We start from the raw sequence: 13,526 nt of genomic DNA, 5'->3' as shown, positions 1-13,526 counted from the left end.
CACTTAGCATGTCTCTTATCACCCCACCAGTGTCCATTGCCATTTCCATTTGATCATTCGGCAGCACCCTACTAACAGTGATACGTTTGGTGGCTATTTCCGGATCCTTAAAATAAGAAATTATCTCAAAAAGCGATGTGGAACCCCTGCGTATGGTCATTTCATGTGAATTTGGTGGTTCCGGCGTGGAACGGTCTTCGGGTTGGGCCAAATCGTCGTCACTTAAAAAGTCTAATGTTGGTGGCAGTTGTGAACCAGCTGCTGTTGGGAGTGATGACTGGAACTCAAAAGAAACATCTTCATCTTGATAATGTATTGGGCTAGGTTCCTCTTGTGAACAAGTGATAGAGGTGCTTGCAGTCATACTCTCTGTTGTAATATTTTCATTCCTAAATCCTCCATCCCAATGGAAAGGAGACTCGAAAAATTCTAATTCATCAATAACATCTGGCAGAGAACTTGCAATACTTGTTGAACTAGATGCATTTACTGTTGGTGATACTGGTAGTTATTTGTGTCTTGGTGGATACATCATCATCCGCTATCACAGGAAATTTGGATGAAGTTCTCTCGCGTCTCTTTTTAGAGGTAAATTTAGGCGATGTTGTCCCTATTCCAGTTTGACTATCCTCTTTAGCCTTTGTTGTCATGTGAAAACGTAAAATATTCATACCAGTTTGTTCATAAAGTTTACCAACTGTATCTTCGGTATTAACTTCCTCTTCAGAGAAATCTCAAAATCTTCAATTCTGCCAAGTTTTGATTTGCCATCAACAAAAAAAGCTGTTTGGCCTTTTCAATGATGTCAGATTTTGTTGCAGTTTTTAATATATCAACCTTCCTCGTCCCGCCTCCTGACAGTTTCCGTATTTGTTTGAAAACATCATCCTCTTTATGGTAATTTAACCACCCTATTTCTATTTTCCGGGATTTTTTAGAAGCGTGGGTATTTCCACTCAAACGGACACTTACATCGTTTTTTGGCATTTTAGAAGTCGATCTGCTTTCACCTTGATCGCAAAGTCTTTGTTTTAAAGCGTCCAGAAGTTTCTGCTTTTTGTCTGTTTTAGGCTTTGAAGAACAAAATTGCTTTACCGCTATTCTATCGCCTTGTTTTGAAATAAATCTAGCAAGTGGGCTATCATCAGCTGCTTCTATGGCTTCTCTGTTAATTTATAAACACAATGTCAGAAGATAAAGATTTTGGATGGACCATAAAGTATGCAATAAATAAAAATATGCCCAGTTAATCATATCGCGACACCGCCGTGCACGAGAAGGTCAAAGGAAAAAGCCGCCTCATTACGCTTTTCTCTATATTAACACGCACGAAATTAATAAGGACAATTTGTGCAGAATTTCCCTAAAGCCTAGACCATTTGAAGGAGCTAAACCTGTTACTCAATATTTTCCATAATATTCGAAATTAAAATCACGAATTAGAATTCAATATTGGCCCATTTCAATTAATATTGATGTTGTTATTATGCTGTGAAATTATAGGATCCTAATATCCAATATTAAAGACGCAATAAAAATTTTGAAATCTGTACACTACGGTTTCGGGTGCGATTTGCATCGAACAAAGACAAAAATATCCTACAAGACAATGTGGAAGTAATTAGTAATGGGTGGTTAAAAAACGAGAAACTTATCATTTAAAAATAAACTTGTAGTGTGGCCTGAGCAGGCGGAAACGACTGCCGTTCAATTTGGACAGTTCAAGTATTTCAACTAACATAACTGATTATAAATTGCAATAAGAATTTAAGAATTGAATATAAATCACTTCGTATACATTCTATTACATTAATATTAAAATATGTGCTTCTAGCATCATCGATTGTAATGATGTAACTCCCACTCCGTCAACTGCTCCACACCCATCGATAAAATGAAACGACAAATACCAATACTAGACAAATACTTGAAAATACGCATTATATCTCTACCTTTTCCTCCACCATTATCTCCATTTCTCGTTTAGTGAGTCCCCTATTGTACAAGAATTGCTCTAATTTCTCGTCCATGCTGGTGAATAATGGTGATTTTGGCCTATCTTATAATAACGATAGCTATCTTGTAATTACAAGATAGTTATTTTGTAAGCTATCTTGTAATATCAAGATAGCCTATCTTGTAATTATTACAAGATAGCTATCTTGTAACTACAAGATAGCCTATCTTGTAACTACAAGATAGTCAGAATTTTTTTTTCATTTAATTGACCCTAATGGGCTTCCGTATAAAACTCTTTTGTACGTGGTAATCAACCCAATCTTTAATAACAGATATAAACTTGTAACCATTCGGACAAATCAAAGGCCAAAAACTCGCTGTACCATAAGCTTTACATTCAACCACATATTTCAAAATACGTGATATCAAACACACACTCCAATATCTATATAGAATAAAATACATCATGATTATGTTCTGATGCAATTAACCTTTTGTTACCATTGCTCTGAATAGACACTGATAGTGGATTAACATCTCTTGAAGGAACTTGACATCTACTCACCAGACCCCTTACCTCTAAATCTTTAGGGGGGGGGGGGGCTGAATGGTTAGCACGTGCGCGCTGTACCATAAAGTCTGTCATTGAGTCAACTGGCGTGGTTTCGAATCCCCGGTTGTACGTGGCAAGGAGTAGGGTCGCCTGTCCAACCTCGTGGGTTTTCTCCGGGTCCTCCGGTTTCCTCCCACTGCTAAAGACCCCTACGCACAAGCGAATTATTGAAATAAAATTAAACCATGTGTTAGTCCCGAAGTGACCTAGTTTGTGTTGAGTGGACGTTAAACCCCATTTCTCTCTCTCTCTCTCGATCTTTAATAGCCCCTTCTACAAAATCTGAATTATCTAAGGCAGATCTATTATTTCTTAAGAACTTAAAATCTGGAACATCACTAAAAGGAATCTTATAACCATTTTCAATAGCATCTAATATATACGAATTACAATTAATATCTTTCCAGAATTTTACATTTTTACGTAATTGTAACGTTTCCTTGAAGGGGTAACCGCGTTTGGGGTATGGGGAGTTTGGCATCTCTGCCACCAGTGATCAATTCCTGGCTGATCACGAGCCACCGGTAAACGGAACTTCGGAAGGGCGTGTAACGGTGTTTTGCTAAAATTATAATAAGCGTCACTGTAGGAATAAGACAGGCTCGTTCAGTTTTCAAACCTTTATGTAACAAAAACTTTCAAAATATATATACTGAGCGCCATGGAAAACGCATCACTTTTTTTTCCCCAAATGTTTTATTACTAGGTGGTTCTGTATGTATAATATAATGCAATACTATGAACTATTGTTTCACACAATGCTCCCAAACGCAAAACATATAGGCCCGTGTGCACACAAAAAAATTGCACGAGATGCACATGAAAACCCCAATATTTACGTGCAGCATTGTGTGTGAGCCCATTAAAAGCATGTTTTCAACTTAATGTGCAGCACATGAAGTGTGAAACGTCAATCTGTGTGAAGGAATCGAGCTAGAGATGCCGAGACTTACTGAAAATCAACGGAATGAAGCCATGGGAATGGCCAGGGCTGGCATGTCTACACGTGCTATTGCCAGACACTTCAATTGTCATCAGTCCACTATTGTAAGGTTGGTGGAACGTGTTCGAGTTACTGGATCAACACGTGACCGTCAACGTCCTGGTCCACAACGCGTTGCATCCCAGGCTCAAGACCGCTACATCCGGGTCACTCATCTGCGTGACAGATTCCGCCCAGCGACTCGAACAGGTGCAGCAGTCGTTGGAAGAGAAGGAACAGTAAGTGCCAACACCGTAAGACGTCGTCTAAGAGAAGTAGGACCCCGTGCACGACGACCTTATGTTGGAGCTATCCTCAGGGATCATCACCGTCAGCGGCGTTTGGTATGGGCTCAAGGACACCAGACATGGAGAAGAGTAGACTGGCAAAGTGTGCTCTTCAGTGATGAGAGTCGCTTTCACCTTTATCACGCTGATGGCCGTCAACGTGTGTGGAGACGTCTTGGGGAACGTCTTGCAGACTGCTACGTCTTTGAAACGAATGGATGGGGTGGGGGAAGTGTAATGGTGTGGGGAGGCTTCACATTGGAAAGTATAGGCAACCAATCTTACTATAAAAATACTGGATTACCCGATAAACACCAGGGTATCATCAACTGGCAACCCGTCGCATTGTCTGCCAGCTTATTTTCGGCCAACTTGACTTTAGGGACCGGTTGTTATTTCTGGATCGAAAGGTTAGACGGTTTTTGGGGAGAGAGAGAGAGACAGAGAGAGAGGGACAGACAGACAGAGAGATGGGTTTAACGTCCGCCCAACACAGATTAGATCATTTCGGGACTAACATATGGTTTAATTTTATTTCAATAATTCGTCCGCGCCTAGAGATCTTTAGCAATGGGAGAAAACCCACGAGGTGAACAGGTAACCCTAAACCTTGTCACGTACAACCGGGGATTTGAAAGGGCGGTTTTGGGAAAATTGAGGATAACATACTATACAATTAAACGGCAGAAAAAGAAGTTTGCAGAAATTTTTTAGGCCTCAATATGTATGGTAAATGGACAGTAAAATAATGACAAATACATTCTGAAAAAGGTAGTGTTGTCGCGTTAATGCCAGATTTTGGTCATCAGCTACTATACCACAAAAAAAACTAAGCCAGTAACCTCTTACTTGAGTGTGAAATGAAAACTAGAATATAACTATATAGATTAACCTACATGCAAACAACATCTACGTTTCCATTAGCAGACCTTTCGTCATTCTGGAATTTCAAAATACACGACATTGCCCCCGCAGCACAATGTTCCACACCAGATGGCATTTCTGAAATAGTGGAAATTTTTAATACTGTTTTAGTTTAATCACAGTTTATTGACACATATCAAAAGGATCTGGCACAAGTTTAAAAAATTCTAGAGTAGCCCACTCAAAGCATATTGTTATAAAAATTACAAGTTAAACAATATTTAAATAAGTATATGGTTGTATCAGTTAATAAATAACGTAAATAAATATTAAGTAAAAACAAATAAGTATAATATAAATTATATCACAGGAGCCTTAGTTTTTGTTTATATTGATAGTTGCCAGATTGGGGGTAAGTTTATCGGGTTCTTTAATAATCTCGTAGGGTTACTGGGAAGTTAAGAGGTTTGGAGTAGGTGTGTCGGTATTCATAAGAGGTCTTTCTCGATTTTTTAATCGGAAAAAGGATTGTTCTATCTTCTCTAATGACTTTTTTTATTGACATTCTAGTGCACTACCGTCTGCAAACAAATGAAATAAAATATGGTTTAATGGCACGTCACCTCCAACCGGGATATATTGCGAAAACATATGGTGATTATTTCGAGACATAGACATGGCAAGGTTTGGGGGCGTTTGGAAATGTGGACAATGAAATATTTATGAAATATTTTCTCTTTATTTCGCTGAAACAATACTAGTTCATCCTATCATCTTGTAAGATGTGGGGAAAATATATTCTACAAAATATTATACTGTGGTGTTTTTGACCACAAGAGTTCCACAAGAAATTGGACAATTTTTTCCAAAAATTCTTCTCAGACCTCCTTATACGCCTGTGTGGTACCACATTCCACAAGATTTTCGATACAGCGTTTTGGGTCTGTGGGTTTTTTTTACCACAAGAGTTCCACAAGATATTGGACATAGAAAAAAAAAATTTTTTGTCAAAAAATTCTTCTCAGGCCTACCTATGTGCCTGTGTGGTACCACATTCTACCAGACTTAGATAAAAAAAAAAAAAAAATTTTTTCAAAAATTTATTTAGAATTAAGTTTCTGGTGGTACTTCTCAATAAAATAGCTTTCTTTTGCCTCCAAGAGATCGTTGTTCTTGCTATTAAGACTATATAAAGGAAAAACACTAAATTTGCTTCATAAAATGTTAAATAGAATAGATGACAGTATTCAGTTTACAATTGAGCAGAGTCAAACCACATTAAATTTTCTGGATGTGACAGTTAAGCTACACGCGAACGGCTCTATTGAAACTGATGTGTATTACAAAAAAAACCCGATACACATCAATATCTTAAAAGACAAGATGGCCGACAGGTTGTAGTCACGAATCTTCGCTCTGTCCCTTTTGTGACAAAATTACTAAGAGATCTTTACACGTGCATATATGGATAGTTATAAATTCAAAATATATTACATCCGTACAAACTAGTTTCAAATAATATAGTGTGTGCATTATTTTCGTGTTCTGAACAACAACAACAACAACAGACAGTCTAGTGTGTTTGGATAAGTCCGCCATACTTGTTTGTGTAACCATCGCCTCATCACCACAGCTGAAGAAAACACAGTGTGATATACAGAATGTTAGAGGAGGAAAGCAATATTGAAAATTCGGCAACTTCTACCCTGACTGGGCTTCTAGAAAAAGGTCGAAACGAGCTTCCAATCTCTTCTAAACCGAAAGGTAAGAAACGCCTCCACTCTGTTTCTCCAAAGTATATGCAGAAGGCTATCTACAGAATGTCAAAATCCCTCTACAACATGAAATCACCTAAAAAACAAAGAGGAATTAAATCAATGTTAACCCAAAGTGAGCTACGGGGAACGTCCTTATCAAAACCTAATGATATAGAGAATACAGTCCCTAAAACCTTAGTCGAAAACACCCTTCCAAAGACCTTTAACTTTAACCAAACACCAGAATCCACCTCTGTTCTTTTACCTGATGATAGCGATACCATGGAAAGTGTTTTTCTAAATTCCACCGCTGACTCAATCTCAGAAAAAATTGTCGAGGCTTTGTGCCTACCAAATGTCCAAAAAGCTCTACAGCTCTCTATTAAAGAACTCTTGCAAGAAAATATAAAAGATTTCATTAAACCCCTAAAAGAGGAAATCGAAGACTTAAAGGGACAGTTACTAAGCTGTGCACTGGATCTAGAACAAAAAATCATCAATGATACAGACGAACTCGAGCAATACAGTCGTCGGAATTGTGTCCGGATAAATAGGGTAGGTGAAAATGCAGATGAAAATGTAGAGGATGTTGCCCTTGAAATAATTAACTGTGTATGTCCTAGTTTTGGTCACGGTCATATAGAAAATTGTCATCGAGTAGGGAGAAAGAGAATCCCGTATAATACAAAGGGAGAAACGGAAAATGGGCCCCGCCAAATTATTGTTCGACTATCTAGCTACAAACACAAAAGACAACTTATGAGTGATCGTAAAAAGTTGAAAATATTCCGTGCAAACAATCCTACAGTCTACATAAACGAAGATCTGACAAGACGACGATCGTATCTTTTTAGTCTTGCTAGAAAAGCATATCGCTCCAAAGATCTGCATAGTTGTTGGACGTTTGATGGAAGGATTTATTTCCGAGAGTTCTTAAAGGATGGTAAAGGGAGTGATCCAATTCGAATTAACCAGAAAAGCGATATACCAGGCTACAAAATTGGCGACCCACTTAACGCACACGAAACACTAGATGTTTATTAGTAGTCTTATAATTGTTGGTTATAATTACCATGTTATTGTCAAATATAATATAATTTATACTAGACTATATTTCAGAAAACTTAATCTAAGTTCTAGAATATGCTAAACACATTGGTTGGATAATCATTTTTACTATAAAGCTCTGGCATGTCATCACTGTGTCAGGTCATGTCAAGTCATATGTCACGTATTTGTCAGGTTGATAATATGCCTGCCATTAGATAATACTTATAATAAGCAAACACTTATAATAACTAAGCATATAAGTTGGTAGCCCCTATTCTACCACATGTCACTGTTAATAGCATATTATATTATAGATTGTTAAAACAAAGTAACAACAATTGACATTACTATAACTGTCAAGTTAATCTACAAAAGTGGAATTAATAATTCTCATGCGGTTGAAAATCAAAATATTAAACTATACCAATAAGATTATACCAATAAAATTACTTACAGATAAGATTGATTTATATAGATTACATTTGTACTAAATTAGAACTGTCGTATTACCATCATGAAGACAATATTAACACTTGTAACAGATTGTGTTCACCTAAATTTTACATGTTATAGATATGATCCACATTGATAGAATATTTTTTGTTATAACGCTGGGGGAGGGGGTGGGGGTGTTAGGCAATTTTCTTTCATATTTGTCATGTCATTGTTAATCGATAATATTTAACACGTATTAGGTTTTCTTAAGCTAATAGATACTTCTTTGTTTACAACTGACATGACAATGGGGGTGTCATGTCCTGTGATGCCTCTGTCAAGTATACATAGATCATTATCTGTCAAATTTCTAAGACATTGTCAGTTGAAAATATTTAACATGTATTAGTTATATAGAGACTTCTTTGCTCACAACTGTCAGTGACACTGTCAGTGTCACATCCTGCCATACTACTGACAAGTATAAAGATCATTATCTGTCATATTGTCATTTCATTGCCAATTGAAAATATTTAACATGTATTATCAGTGACATTGTCAGTGTCACATCCTTCCATACTACTGTCAAGTATAAAGGTCATTATCTGTCAAATTGTCATTTCATTGCCAACTGAAAATATTTAACATTTATTAGATTTTTAACAGTTACGTCAATGTCAGTCGGAAACACGTTGTTCTGTTTACAAACTGTGAGCGACTTTGTTGTTGCCATGTTTTGCCATACCATTTGTCAAGGACCTAGATATTTTGTCAAAATGTCATGCCATTGTCAATTGAAAACATTGTTTTGCCATTTCAGTCGAAATTATTTCAGAAGTATTAGCTCTCTCTTAAGTTAACAGACATGACTTATTACCGAAGCAAAGGTATATTGTCCTTGTCATAACCGGCCGGGGACATTGTCCCTGTCAAACACGAAGATCACTATCTGTCAAAACTGTCATTTCATTTCTAATCAAACATAGATAGCATTATCCCAGTGCCAGTAGAAATTATTTAGCATGTAATGGGTTTCCTTTAATTTAATAAAACTTGTTTTTGTATTAAACTGTGAGCGACATTGTAGTCATGTCATGTCCTGTCATGCCACTGTTAAATTCATCAATATCACGACATTGCCAATTGAAAATATTTAACATGTATTAGTTATATCTTAAGACTGCTCTGCTCACAATTGTCAACGACATTGTCAGTGACACACCCAGCCATACTACTGTCAATTAAAAAGATCATTATTTGTCAAAAAATTTTTTTATTTTTTTTTATTTTTTTTATTTTTTTATTATATTCATATCTATATGTTAAAAAGGTTGTGTCAATGTGAATCGGTACTGTTAGAAATTTGTTTTGCTTGCAACTGTGAGCTACATTGTAGTTGTCATGTCCTGCAACACCACTGTCAAGTACTTAAAACATCTGTTAAAATGTCATGTCATTGTCAATTGTAAAAACATTGTTTTGTCAGTGTCAGTTGAAATTATTACATAAGTATTAGTTTCTCTCCTAATTTAAGAGAAATGTTTTTGTTAACGAAGCCAGGGGCATTGCCCTTGCCATAACCGGCCATGCCACTGTATCATTCTATCTATCTGTACAAAAATGATATGTCAATGTAATTTGAAATTATTCATCATGTATTATTAATTGTTTGGTAGACTTTATGCATGCACGAAGCCGCAAGGGTGACACTCCATTCACATATCTACTAAGTATATGAACCCTTTCATGTATTAGATTGTGCTATTATTGACAGATAATTTCTGACATAGCTGTCGTGCTTTGTTAAATTTTAATGAAGTTACTAAGCTGGAAACTTTCATACATCTATAAGACATTGCTTTAGTTATATGAATTGCATCATGTCATAAAAATGAAGAATTGAAAACAATTATACATATATGGGGCTACATCTAGGTATTGTGTTTATTTTATTTGGGACAAACTTAAGCAAATATCGAACTATTATTGCTGCAATTATATTCTCAGGTTACTGTAAAGTTTGTCTTTAACTGCTAAATCACTGTTGACAATATTAGTTATTAGTATTTATTATAATTACTGTTAGTATAACATGATAATATCTTAGTTATTAGTATTTATTATAACTCTTATTACTACATCATAATATCTTAGTTATTAGTATGTATTATAACTGTTATTATTACATGGTGATATCTTAGTTATTGTCATTTATTATTACTGTTATTATTAATATAGCGCACAACTTGGCAGGTTAATGATATTCGTATAATCATTGATATTAGTTTGTAATATTCTACATATAATTGACTATTTTTTGTTCTTTTTCAGCTAACATGGTGTTTATATATATCCAACTTTAACTATATATGCGTGTATTTAAATATAGTACAAAATGGAAATGTCACTTAGGGATGGCCTAGTGGGGTTTCAAACAAAACCTGTGCCGTCAGAAACCGCTCGTCTTTATTTATTTTCAGTTATGTATATATATAAAACCATTGATGTGTGTATATATTTGTGCCGTTCCGTTATACACATACTGGAAACAATAAATTACTCCATTCAACTGTACCGTTAGCTTCAAATTTACTTATTCCCTTACTAGTCTCAACTGCTGCTCAATTACATATTTTAATTCGCCATTGGCTCCAAAGGCGAAGTATTATCAGTAAATTTGATATTTTATACAGGACTATATGTTTTTGAAAATATATTTAATACTTATATTAATAAAGCTCTCTGGTGATATTGAAACGAACCCTGGCCCTATTGCACCTAATCACATATCTGTCGTACACCTGAATGTAAGGAGCATTAGAAACAAGATTGACTTAATTTCAGCTGAACTTTCTGAGTATGACATCATATCGGTAAGTGAAACATGGCTTGACAAAAATATCCTTTCATCATCTATTTCTATACCCTCATATAACACCCCTGTTCGCAACGACAGAAATAACCATGGTGGCGGTGTCGCGGTCTATGTTCGAAATTCACTACTTTTTAAAAGACGCCATGATCTAGAATTTGACGAAATAGAGGTTATATGGTTAGAAGTTAAAACTTTAAATAATGTATTTTTAATAGGAACGTTTTATAGACCGCCAAATTCCACAAATCTCATAAATAACCTTATAGTTGAGTCTATAACTTTGGCCGCATCTGATGATGTTACTAATTGTTTTATTTACGGCGATTTTAATATTGATATGTAAGCAAAGCAGAATACTTTTTTACATAATGCTATGATTATATTAGATCTTAACCAGGTTATCAAAGAACCATCTCGGCATGATGATTATGGGAAAAATAGTCTTATTGATTTAATTCTAACAAATTCGAAACATTTTATAGTCGAATCCGGTTGCCTTGATAATTTTTGTAGAGACCATTGTCCGATTTTTAGTAGACTAGCATTTAATTCACCCCATTATAAAAGCTTTCAAAGAATTATTTGGGATTATGGGAACATGGACCACGACAACCTTATCTTGGATGCATCTAATGTAGCTTGGTACGATCTATTTGATGAAAAGCGTGTCTCGACTTCACAAGTGAGTTAATTAAGTTAGCCAAAAAGAATTTTCCAAACAAATTAGTAACAATAAGACCAAATGATAAACCATGGATGAATTCTAAAATTAGGAAAATGAAAAGACGGAAAAACAAAAAGCAAAATTATCTGGGAATCCTATAGATTGGGCAAACTTTCGCAAGATTAGAAATGATCACATAACTTTAATACGGAAGAGCAAAAAAGATTATTTTGAGAGACTAGATGGTAGAATTAACAATAAAGCTACCTTCGGTACAAAGGATTGGTGGAATTTAGTTAATTCATTTGTGAAGTCAAAACCTGCGGTCAACAACGAACTGACACCTCTGCAAGTAAATAACCACACCCACTTTACACCACTGGACAAGGCGAACGCCCTAAATAACTTTTTTATTAACCAATCCAAACTTAACGACAATATTAATAACTTGCCTGTTCTTCAACAAAACCTAAACTCTCTTACAGAGATCGTACTAAGCCCAAAAGAAGTTAAAGATATCATTCTATGTTTAGATACTTCAAAAGCTAAAGGCCCTGATGATATCAGTGGGAAAATATTAAAAACTATTGTAAATGAAATAAGCGAACCACTCTGCTATATTTTTAATTTGTCCCTTTCTCATAAAAAAGTCCCCGAAATTTGGAAATCAGCAAATGTAGTAGCAATTTTCAAAAAAGGATCTCCTCATGAATGCGGAAACTATAGACCTCTATCATTATTAAGCATCGTTGTAAAAATATTCGAAAAATGCATATATAAGCATGTCTTTAACTTCTTTTGTGAAAACAATATACTAACTTCGTTTCAAAGTGGCTTCTTAAAGGGAGATAGCGCTATCTATCAACTAATTGACTTAACTCACACTTTTTGTCAAGCCATAGATCACGGAACGTATACAAGAGCAGTGTTCTGTGACATCAGCAAGGCTTTTGACAGTGGATACAATATTGAGAAAAACAAATATAATCAACAGTCTAAAGCAACCTTCCAATCTAGGTAGGATTATAACATCTTTTAAATATGATTCAGTCGCTTCAATACCAATAGTTTCGAAATGAGTAACCTGTAACATTATCATTGAGGGATCATCCATAAAAATTAATGATGATATACTGTTTATATCAAACAGGCAATGAATTGCCAATCCAACTATGTAATATACCTTATAGCGTGTCGGGGACGCAAGGGGAGGTATATAGGAAAGACCCAAATAATGCTTAGCTTGAGAATGAACCTCCATCGACAGCACATACTTCAACCAAAATACAGGATGATCCTGCTCAGTGAGCATCTTGAAGTATGTGGTGGGGGCAAATTTAGTGTTTTTCCTTTATATAGACTTATAGCAAAAACAACGACCTCTTGGAGGCAAAGGAAAGCTATTTTATTGAAAAGTACCACCCGAAACTTAATTCTAAATACGAGAATAATTAAATTAAATAAAATAAAGACCGTGGTGGGATTGAATATTTGAAGGCTAAGAAATAACTACCCTTGCCTGTATAATAATTTTATCATGTAACTATGACATTGTGACGTCATAGACTATTGTTAATTGAATTATTGTTTAATAAATGTCTGAAAACGTTAGCATAAAAATGAATTTTTATTTTGCCATCTTTAATTTCAATTATATATAACGAAAGAGCAGCTTTAATTAACTATTCTAATATATATATAAAGTCTAACAAAGTCTTACAAAGTCTAACGCTTTATTATATAAACCCAGTTGGGCAATTGGGCAAACATGTGATGTAATGACTGACAACGGTAAAAATGCTTCAACTCAATCAAAATGTGCTTAACCGTCAAAGGAAATTGACAGTGTTCACATTCTGGTTGAGGCTCTCGTTTTAAGATGAAAATATTTGTTAAAAATGTTTGAACTATATGAGAGCGACAGGAGAGGCTTAATGTGATGAAGTTTGTTTGTGCCAAGCCCGTTGCCAGCGGCCATAAATAAAATGATCTATACATGATTTAAAATCGCGATATGGTACTAAAAAGGGTGATTGGGGT

The 13,526-nt window shown here is 35.3% G+C and overlaps 1 long non-coding RNA gene across 1 annotated transcript in view; it reads right to left on the bottom strand.

Moving 5' to 3' along the window:
• Positions 1 to 13,526, bottom strand: part of LOC130013252 (uncharacterized) — a 72,539-nt gene that overhangs the window by 38,267 nt on the left and 20,746 nt on the right. Inside the window, exon 4 of the long non-coding RNA XR_008788633.1 lies at positions 4,738 to 4,843. This is a non-coding gene — a long non-coding RNA (uncharacterized LOC130013252). The remainder of the gene's footprint in view (positions 1 to 4,737; positions 4,844 to 13,526) is intronic.

Source organism: Patella vulgata, chromosome 6 (genome assembly GCF_932274485.2).
Source record: "Patella vulgata chromosome 6, xgPatVulg1.2, whole genome shotgun sequence".
In the NCBI taxonomy this organism is placed as follows: Eukaryota; Metazoa; Mollusca; class Gastropoda; family Patellidae; genus Patella; species Patella vulgata.
This window is presented reverse-complemented; position numbering and strand designations above follow the sequence as displayed.